At 45.2% G+C, this 11,257-nt stretch overlaps 1 protein-coding gene across 19 annotated transcripts in view; it reads right to left on the reverse strand.

The window, feature by feature from the left end:
• Positions 1-11,257, reverse strand: part of ATXN7L1 (ataxin 7 like 1) — a 267,713-nt gene that overhangs the window by 115,599 nt on the left and 140,857 nt on the right. The gene's annotated exons all lie outside the window — the stretch shown is intronic.

Genomic DNA, 11,257 nt, shown 5'->3' on the forward strand with positions numbered 1-11,257 from the left:
GGCTAATTTTTAAAAAAATTATTGTAGAGATAAGGTCTCATTACATTGCCCAGGCTGGCTTTATTATTTTTGGTAGAGACGGGGTCTCAATATGCTGCCCAGGCTGGTCTTGAACTCCTAGGCTCAGCGATCCTCCAGCCTCAGCCTCCCAAAATGCTGGGATTACAGGCATGAGCCACTGTGCCTGGCTCCTTCTCTACCGCAGAGGAGTTGGTGGTATCTTCTGGGTATCCACTGGAAAATTCCAGGGCACTCTACCTGTCCGGCAGAACTGAGCACACCTTGGGATGTGCTCCCAAGGGAAGCTCTGCCTCCCTCCACTCAGGCCAAGCTACTTGCTGGACTTCCTGCCTATGGCCTCTCCATTCTCTTCAGACCTCAGGCTGTAGGAAGTTTCCCTCAGCACCATACATGGCTTCGCTGCCCTGCCTCTAACCCCACACAAATTCTAGCCAGGAGACCCTGCACCCACCCCGACAGGCTGAGCAGCAACAACCACGACCACCCAACACCAAATGTTGCTGCCGGGTGTGAAGTGGCCGGTCCGGAACACGGGGTCCCTGACTGGACTCACAGGGCCAGGGCTGGGGATCTTCCCTGCACCTCTCTCAGCTGGCACAGGAGAGAGGGCACACAAGAGAGAGCTTCAGGGTGACAGGGCACAGAAGTTACCCAAATCTCTGACTCTGTTCATGGCCATCATGGTTTCCAGCTTCCCTTGAGGGAGGCAGAAAAAGGGGAGAAACTGAAGGCTTGACTCAAAAAATAAAGGGTTGGGTGGGGGACAACGGGGTGCGAAGCGGAGCTGCTGGAAGGATTCCTGGACCATTCAGCACAGCGGCCTTGGAGCAGCTCATCACTAATCACGGTGTTCTGAGGCTCTGAACGCTCTGCGCAGGCCAGCTGGGGCGCCGCTCTGCTGTGCCTGCATCCCGCCCGTACAGATGCTCACAGCCACGCCTGAGGCTTTGCCACATGGGGAGTGGTCTCCTCCCAGGGCTCTGGTCGGGGACAAGGGGACAGTACGAGGCTTGCACTAACGTGGGTGTCATTCCTTTGTGACCTCGTTTTGTAAAAATCATGAACACCCTAGACCTGAGAGGAGGACCATCCCAGATGAAAGCTTGGAAGAATTCCCAGGGGCTGGTGGCAGCCTCAGCCTGGCTCCTCTGCCCAGGGACATGGCCCACAGGGCTCTGCTTTCCCTGCTGCCAGCTCCTCAGCTGGAGACAGCATGGCCAGTGGAGGCCTCCTGTGGCTGCTTCTCTCAGACCAAACTCCTTTGAGAAATTTTGACATGAATGAGAATAGGGTAGCCTAATTGAAATACAATGGGGTCTTCTTCCTAAATTCCCACCTCTAAGCTAGTTTTCTCTTGGGAGGGACTAGTGCTCTCTTTTTAAGAAGGGTGTGTGTGAGTGAGTGAGTGAGTGAGTGTGTGTATGCGCACACATAGGTTAACAGTTTGGTTCTAATTTAGTTGCCTGTCCCAACTGCATTGTTTACTGGTAGTGGTAACTTTACTTCATCATATAACCTGCTCTTCACAGTGGCTTCAAAATGCATTGTAACTCATCACTGGTACTACCATGCCCTCAGACATCATGAAGACAGGCTGAGGGCAGGGCTGGGACTATGTGTGTACACGTGCATGCCTGTGTGTGCCCTCACAGTTAAAGTTGGGTCCATATTAAGAAGATACAAAGGCCGGGCACAGTGGCTCATGCCTATAATTCCAAGACTTTGGAGGCCAAGGCAGGCAGATCACCTGAGGTCGGGAGTTCAAGACCAGCCTGGCCAACATGATGAAACTCTGTCTCTACTAAAAATACAAAAATTAGTTGGGCATGGTAGTACAGGCCTATATAGTTCCAGCTACTCAAAAGGCTGAGGCATGAGAATTGCTTGAATTGGGAGGCGGAGGTTGCAGTGAGCCAAGATTGTGCCACTGTACTCCAGCCTGGGCAACAGAGTGAGACTCTGCCTTAAAAACAAACAAACAAACAAACAACAACAACAAAAAAACCTTGGGCTGTGGCTTATGCCTGTAATCCCAGCACTTTGGGAGGCTGAGGTGGGCGAATTGGCTGAGGTCAGGAGTTCGAGACCAGTCTGGCCAACATGGTGAAACCCCATCTCTACTAAAAAAAAAATACAAAAAAATTAGCTGGGCGTGGTGGCATGTGCCTGTAATCCCCACTACTCGGGAGGCTGAGGCAGAGGAATTGCTCGAACTAGGGAAGTGGAGGTTGCAGTGAGCTGAGATTGCACCACTGCACTCCAGCCTGGGCGACAGGGTGAGACTCCGACTCAAAGAAATAAAATAAAATAAAATAAAATAAAATAAAATAAAATAAAATAATAAAATAAGATACAAGCCAGGTGTAGTGGTGTGCACCTATAATTCCAGCAACTTGGGAGGCTGAGGAGGGAGGATTGCTTGGAGTCAAGAGTTTAAGACCAGCCTGGGCAACATAGCAAGACCCTATTTTAAAAAAAGTACAGCACCACTGCCAGTTTTTAGGGAGTGTGGTTCTGGGTCTCGATGCCCTCACTCTTTGGATACATGACGTGGGGTGTATCATTTCATACTGAGGTCTCTGCAAAGCAGAGGGGCTAAGAGGGCTCGGGGTTAGACACACCTGGGTTTGAATCCTGATTCTGCCACTTTCTAGCTGTTAGTCTTTGGTCAAGTTCCTTTTCTCTGTATGCCTCACTTTCCTCATCTACAAATTGGAAATATTGAGAGTTCCTATTGCAAAGTATTGCTGTGATGACTAAATATGTGAATACATATCAAGCGCTCAGAAAACTTCCTGGCACACAGTATGTATTCAATAAATATTTAGTATTTATATTATTCAACAGATAGCAGCTGTTATTATTATAAATAAAAAAGGGTGAGAAGTTGGACTGAATCACACTTAGGTCTTTTGCAGCTCTAAAATCCCACAGTTTTATGATGTTATGGAAGACTCAACAGATCCTGAATGGATCCTTTAAAAAACACACTAGCCAAAGGGAGAGAGGCCACAAAGAATTTAAGATGAGGCTGCCCACCCTGCTCCTGGCCCCTGTATGTGCACTTTGTGTCAAAGCCCATGTGTTTCAGGTTGGCACCCACCAAGACAGCACCACAGCCCTGCAGCCTCTTCCCTTGTGAAGGCAGCGGAGCGAGGTCAAAACCCTTTTTGTTTTGCCTGTTTGTGGATTCTAGCTCCACCTCCCAAGCTGCTGCTCCATTATGCTGGGCTGTTTAGCAGGGCCGCCAGGGTCAGGGCTAGCAGGCTTCAAGTGTCCATGCGGCTGCTGAGACACTCTACTGGTACTTGACTTTGCTGCAAAGTAGGGAGGAAAAGGAGAAGTGATGCTTGCTGAAAAGTCTGGATTTTAGAACTGAAAGACACTGCTCGATGTAGGACTAAAATCCTTCTTTGATGTAAAGAGGATATTTGGGTTAAAAGTCTCCTTTTTCAAGAGGACCAAAAGATGAAGTGTATTAGTTTCCTAGGACCGCTGTAACAAAGTACCACAATTTGGGGGGCTTACAACAACAGAAATTTAGTTTTCATCATTCAGGAGGCCAGACTCTGAAATCATGGTGTTGGCAGGATTGGTTCCTTCTGGGGGCTCTGAGGGAGAGCCTCTTGGAATTATTTCCTACATGGTTGGAAGTTTGGATGGATGTGTGAAAGCTGATAATTTTCTGTGCTGCTGTTTAATCAGAAATGGAAATTAGGGCCGGGCGCAGTGGTTCACACCTGTAATCCTAGCACTTTGGGAGGCCAAGGCAGGCGGATCACTTGAGGTCAGGAGTTTGAGACCAGCCTGGCCAACGTGGCAAAACCCCATCTCTACTAAAAATACAAAAATTAGCTGGGTGTGGTGGTACATGCCTGTAATCCCAGCTACTCAGGAGGCTGGAACACGAGAATCACTTGAACCCGGGAAGCAGAGGCTGCAGTAAGCTGAGATCACGCCATTGCACTCCAGCCTGGACGACAGAGCAAGACTCTGTCTCAAAAAAAAAAAAAAAAAAAAAAAGGAGGCCGGGCGTGGTGGCTCACGCCTGCAATCCCAGCACTATGGGAGGCCGAGGCGGGCGGATCACCTGAGGTCTGCCTCTCTCCTCACTTCTGTTGTCACCAGTGATCTTCACTGTTCTTGGGCTTGTGGCTATATCACTGTCAATCTTCGGCTTGGTCTTCACATGGCCTTTTCCCCTGTGTGTCTCTGGTTCTAAACCTTCTCTTATTCTCTTTTTTCCCTTTGTTTTTGTTTTTTGGACACAAGATCTTGCTCTGTCACCCAGGCTGGAGTGCAGTGATGCAATCATAGCTCACTGCAGCCTCAAACTCCTGAGCTCAAGGGATCCTTCCACCTTAACCTCCTGAGTAGCTGGGATTATAAGGCATGTATCATTATGCCTGGCTGACTTCTTTTATTGGTGTCCTATAAAGATTGGTACTACCTGAATTCAGTACAACTTCATCTTTACTTAATTACATATGCAGACCCTAGTTACAAATAAAGTCACATCCACAGGTAGGGAGTGGGTAGAATTTGAGCCTATCTTTTTGGGAAGACACAATTTAACCCATTGTGACCTTGTTAACAGGGCAAACAAGGTCCAGAATACAAAGCTAAAGAGAGAAGAAAGAGAGAGTTTACTGTCTGGCCACTGGTAAAACGAAAGAAATCACCTCTATTATGAGACAAGCTATAAAACAATAATAGGTGGAAGCAACCAGACCCCCTCCATCTTTGCACTCCCCAAGCCGGAGCCAGTTGTGACAAATTACAGGACTGTTGGGGCAATAAACCATTAGTGATTGATGTTCCAAGAAAAGCTGCCTCACTAAGCTTTAGAAAAATCTATTTGAATCCTTCCTTACTTCCTCCTCAGATGTAGTCTACAACATTCCCCAGTGCATGGATTGGCAGGTAGAGCTCTCTTTGTGAGGAATCTGCTCTCCAAATGGGAAGCACATACATTGTAAGCAACTTTAATTTCCATTTCCTTTTTTTTTTTTTTTGAGATGGAGTCTCACTCTGTCATCCAGGCTAGAGTGCAGTGGCGCCATCTTGGCTCACTGCAACCTCCCCCTCCCAAGTTCAAGTGATTCTCGTGTTTCAGCCTCTAGAGTAGCTGAGATTACAGGCATTCACCACAACGCCCAGCTAATTTTTGTATTTTTAGTAAAGACGGGGTTTCACCAGGTTGGCCAGGCTGGTCTCGAACTCCCGACCTCAGGAGATCCGCCCGCCTTGGCTTTCCATAGTGTTGGGATTACAGGCGTGAGCCACCACGCATGGCCTCCATTTCTTTTTTCTTTCTTTCTTTTTTTTTTTTTGAGACAGAGTCTTGCTCTGCCGTCCAGGATGGAGTGCAATGGCATGATCTCAGCTTATGCAGCCTACGCCTCCTGGGTTCAAGTGATTCTTGTGTCCCAGCCTCCTGAGCAGCTGGGATTACAGGCATGTACCACCACACCCAGCTAATTTTTGTATTTTTAGTAGAGATGGGGTTTTGCCACTTTGGCCAGGCTGGTCTCAAACTCCTGACCTCAAGTGATCCGCCTGCCTTGGCCTCCCAAAGTGCTAGGATTACAGGTGTGAACCACTGCGCCCGGCCCTAATTTCCATTTCTGATTAAACAGCAGCACAGCGAATTATAAGCTTTCACACATCCATCCAAACTTCCAACTATGTAGGAAATAATTCCAAGAGCACAAAGAAGGCTCTAGGAGCATACCTCTGGCCTGTGGCAGGACAGAATCCACTGTTCACCTTATTTTAGGATGCTTAATGTATCCCCCATCCCTTAGGCAGCACAGAAGTTACCTTACATGTCCCTTAGTGTGAACAAACCAAGGCTGAGCAGAGAGTCTGAGGTGATGGCTGGCAGAACCAGGTGTGGGCAAACTCAGGAAAGCAGCACTGTCACCTTCCCCTCTGTCTCCTTAGTGCTGGGCTTCATGCTTGGCACCCAACACACACTCAGCCAAATGGCAAATGACAGGTGAGAAATACAGCGTTGACCTCTGCAGATGCATTTTGGGAGTGTCCAGTATGGCAAAGGGCATCCTAGTCCAGCCCTTAGGAGATGATCAATCATGTTTGCCCAGTGAATGAACTCATGAGCTTCCTACTCATCAGGAGCACATGAGAGACCAGGAAGGATTCTGCCCTGTGCCTGCCATCTTGGTCCTCCTGTGCTGCAGCATCTCAGGATCCTATCACGCAAATAAGGAGTTCCTGCAGCTTCATACAGTTGTGGCAGCATCTACTTTAGCATCATTGACTGAAAGCTGGGTAGACCATTATAGACACTATCCCTCTTCTATTAATTTAACAATTAACATTTAAAAAGCACTGGAAATCATCACAGCATGAGGTTCTTTTAAATAACAGACTAGGTCTTACCTCCGTATTCACTATTCTCTAGAAATAAACATTAAGACAAATTAAAAACTAGCAATCTGATTCTCTTCTCTGTCCCATGCAGTCATATAATAAGGAACAAGATTTTTTTTCCAGGGTGGGTATACCAATGGGCAATTTGACAGTAGTTATTAAAACTGAAATGTGTATATGACCCAGTCATTCCTGAATAAACACTATGCACAAGAGTGTTCACTAGAGCACTGCCAATATTAACAGGGGGGAAAATGTAACCAACACTTTCATTCTATGGAATATTACTCACGAAGCAGACAGTCACGCACAGGCTTGAAAGATACCTAAGTTGAATGGTTTAGAGAAAAACAGAGTTGCAGAAGTTATATATGGTACCGTTTATGTTGAAAAACACACAGCAGGCCAGGCATGGTGGCTCATGCCTGTAATCCCAGCAGTTTGGGAGGCCGAGGCGCGTGGATCACGTGAGGTCAGGAGTTCAAGACCAGCCTGGCCAACATGGTGAAACCCCACGTCTACTAACAATACAAAAATTAGCCAGGCACGGTGGCACGTGCCTGTAATACCAGCTACTTGGGAGGCCGAGGCATGAGAATTGCTTGAATCCTGGAGGCAGAGGTTGCAGTGAGCCTAGATAGTGCCATTGCACTCCAGCCTGGGTGACGAGTGAAATTTCATCTCAAAAAAAAAAAAAAAAAGAAAAGAAAAACATACAGGAATACTAGATATTTTCCATAGGGGTGTGTGTGTGTATGTGTATATATATATATACACACATACACATACACACACATATATATGTATATATGAATATAAAGGTAATGTTATATATATGAATATAAATGTTTTCCATATATATATATATATATATATATATGCAAGAAAAATGTTTGGACAGACACATCCCAGACTAACAACCGTATGTATGTTTAGGGTAGGGACTGGGCTTGGAGTAGTATTAAGAAGGACTTTATCTTGTAATAATGTATTACTTGTGTAATGTAAAAATTATTTTTAAAAACCCAAGAACAATTTTAAAAAGTATGACTGTACTACTTTGCTTCTCATGGTAGTTGTTCTTTGTGAATTTATTATCTAGCTGGAGATAAAATGTTAAATTAAAAGGTATTTCCTTAGATCTTAGGAATGAATGCAGACAGTGGCAAGAAAATCTAACTGTATTACAAACGTGTAAAAAAACTTCACTGAAGAGGGTTGAGGGAAAAGTGCTGACCTAAGTAACTTTGAAAATGAGTAGTCCCTAAGACTAAAGGCAAAAGTGAATATAAGCACTGTCCTCTATTCGATAACATTGTTTCCCATGGGTTATAATTCTGATACTGTTATTCATGCATATTGGAACTGAACAATTAAGAAAATGGATAGCATATGGTAGATGCTGGGTTTCTTACTGTTGCAGTAGAAATTTATAGATAAGCAAAGGGAGGGGACTAGAATGATCCATATGGTAATTGGTTAGAGTATGAACTCATGCTTAATATAGATATAGATGGTTACATATAGAAATATTTATAGGTATATGATACCTATTTATAGCTATAAATACACAGTTAGAAGACACACACTTATTTTCTTGTTCTGCCATCTGAGAAGGCCCAGAAGCAGCAACACTCCAGCTGCAATGAGCATAACTAGTACCCAGATCTTGGTTTCTAGTATCATTCTCCTATAAAAGGAGCCAGGACTCCCTGGAGAAATGGCTGATTCTGGGGCAGAGGCAGGAAATATACAAGATGAGCCTGGGGCATCTTACAGTACCAGAAAGTAAGGCAGTGCTAAATAAATAATAAAATCCTACAAGGATAGGTGTGTATCAAAGGGACACAAGAACCACTTGAAAGAGCTTCCAGTGGCCAAAACTGGAGGAATTTGAGAAACAAAATAAAGTAGTATTGGATTATAACCCAAAGTACAAAATAAAGATCTATGAGTCCATACTGTTATAAATGCATGATTGAATAAATAAATGGGCCACGCGTGGTAGCTCACACCTGTAATCCCAGCAGTTTGGGAGGCCGAGATGGAAGGATTGCTTGAACCCAGGAGTTTGAGACTAGCCTGGGAAACACAGTGAGACCCATCTCTACAAATAATAATAATTAATAATAATTAGCTGGGCATGGTAGCATGCACCTGTAGTCCCAGTTACTCAGGAGGCTGAGACAGGAGGTTCACCTGAGGCCAGGAGGTCGAGGCTACAGTAAGCTGTGACAGTGCCACCACATTCCAGCCTGGGTGACACAGTGAGACTCTGTATCAATAATGAATGAAAGAAAGAATGAATGAATAAATAAATAAATAAATAAATAAATAAATAAATGGAGGAGAAGATACAAATTTTCCTTGCAGAAAAATTCCAAATAATATATACAGACATTCCATCCTTAAGGCATGGAAGCATAAATCCCTACTTCTTTTTTTTTTTTTTTTTTTGAGGCAGAGTCCTGCCCTGTTGCCCAGGCTGGAATGCAGTGGTGCAATCTCAGCTCGCCGCAATCTCTGCCTCCTGGGTTCAAGCGATTCTCCTGCCTTAGCCTCCCACGTAGTTAGGATTACAGACGTGTGCCACTACACCCATCTAATTTTTATATTTTTAGTAGAGACAGGGTTTCACCATGTTGGTCAGGCTGGTCTCGAACTCTTGACCCCAGGTGATCCACCTGCCTTGGCCTCCCAGAGTGTGGGGATTACAGGCATGAGCCACTGCGCCTGGCACCACTTCTTTTTTTTTTTTTTTTCTGAGATGGAGTCTCACTCTGTCGCCCAGGCTGGGGTACAGTGGTGCGATCTCTGCTCACTGCAAGCTCTGCCTCCCGGGTTCACGCCATTCTCCTGCCTCAGCCTCCTGAGTAGCTGGGACTACAGGCGCCTGCCACAACGCCCAGCTAATTTTTTGTATTTTTAGTAGAGATGGGGTTTCACCGTGTTAGCCAGGATGGTCTTAATCTCCTGACCTAGTGATCTGCCCGTCTCGGCCTCCCAAAGTGCTGGGATTACAGGCGTGAGCCACCACTCCCGGCCCCTCTCCACTTCTTAAGTGTGGGTTGTGCACAGTGACTTCCTTCCAGAGAGTACAGCATGGAAAAAGCAGGGCAGGAGAGGCTGTGGGAGAAGAGTAATTTCACAGAGGACAAACTTGACAAATACTGCCTCAAACACTACCTCAGTCAGGTGATCAAGGTCAACATTAACAGTGATAAACCATGCTGAGAGTACATTACCCTTGATGTATGTGATGAAAATGACACTTTACCTCTGTGGTCTTTACCCCCAAAACATATAACCCAAGTCTAGTTATTAGAAAACACATCAGGCAAATAGCAACAGAAGGGTATCCTATAATAGGCCTGACCAGAACTCCTCAAAACTGTCAAGGTTATTTAAAAAAAAACAAGGAAAGCTTGAGAGACTGGCACAGCTAAGAGGAGGCTAAGGGCCAGGCGTGGTGGCTCACGCCTGTAATCCCAGCACTTTGGGAGGCCGAGGCAAGTGGATCACATGGTCAGGAGTTCAAGACCAGCCTGGCCAAGATGGTGAAACCCCGTCTCTACTAAATGTACAAAAAATTAGCTGGGCGTGGTGGCATGTGCCTGTAATCCCAGCTACCCAGGAGGCTGAGGCAGGAGAATCACTTGAACCTGGATGGCAGAGGTTGCAGTGAGCTGAGATCACACCACTGCACTCCATCCTGGGCAACAGAGTGAGACTCCATCTCGAAAAAAAAAAAGAAAAAAAAAGAGGCAGCTAAGGAGACATGACAACTAAATGTAAGTTGGTGCCCTAGATGAGATCCTGGAAGAGAAAGCTATCGTGCAAAACTAAGGAAATCTGAATAAACTACGGACTTCGGTTAATAATAATGTGTTAATATTGGTTCAAGAATTGTAGCAGATGTACCACACTAATGTAAGACGTTAATTATAGGGGAAACCAGGTGCGGGATATATATGGCAGCTCTCTGTACAGGTCGAGAATCCCTAATCAGAAAATCCAAAATGCTTCCAAATCTGCAACTTTCTGAGTGCTGACATGATGCCACAGCTGAAAAATTTCACACCTGACCTCATGTGATGGGTCACAGTAAAAACACAGCTAAAACTTTGTTTCATGCACGAAATTATGAAAAATGTTGTGTAAATGTACCTTCAGGCTATGTGTATTAGGTGTATATGACACATAAATGAATTTTGTGTCTATCCTTGGGTCTCATCCCCAAGACGGCTCATTATGTACATATGAAAATATTCCAAAGTCAGAAAACATCTGAAATCCAAAACACTTCTGGTCCCAAGCATTCTGGATAAGAGATATTCAACTGGTATTATCGTCTCACTTTTTATTTAAATATAAACTGTCTTAAAAAATAAAGTCTCTTTAAGAAGAAAAGGTGTACCCTTAACCTACATTACTTCTTACTCCTTTTTTTTTTTTTGAGATGGAGTCTCGCTCCTGTTGCCCAGGCTGGAGTGCAATGGTGCGATCTCAGCTCACTGCAACCTCTGCGTCCTGGGTTCAAGCGATTCTCCTGCCTCAGCCTCCCAGGTAGCTGGGATTACATGCACCCACCACCACGCCCGGCTAATTTTTTTATTTTTTAAGTAGAGATGGGGTTTCACCACTTTGGTGGCGGGTCTTGAACTCCTGACCTCAGGTGATCTGCCCGCCTCCACCTCCCAAAGTGCTGGGATTATAGGCGTGAGCCACTGCACCTGGGCTTTCTTACTCCTTAAAAAGAAAAGAAAAGAAAAGAAAAGAAAAGAAAAGAAAAGAAAAGAAAAGAAAAGAAAAGAAAACCCAGCTGGGTGCAGTGGCTCAG

This window comes from Pan troglodytes, chromosome 6, assembly GCF_028858775.2.
Source record: "Pan troglodytes isolate AG18354 chromosome 6, NHGRI_mPanTro3-v2.0_pri, whole genome shotgun sequence".
In the NCBI taxonomy this organism is placed as follows: domain Eukaryota; kingdom Metazoa; phylum Chordata; class Mammalia; order Primates; family Hominidae; genus Pan; species Pan troglodytes.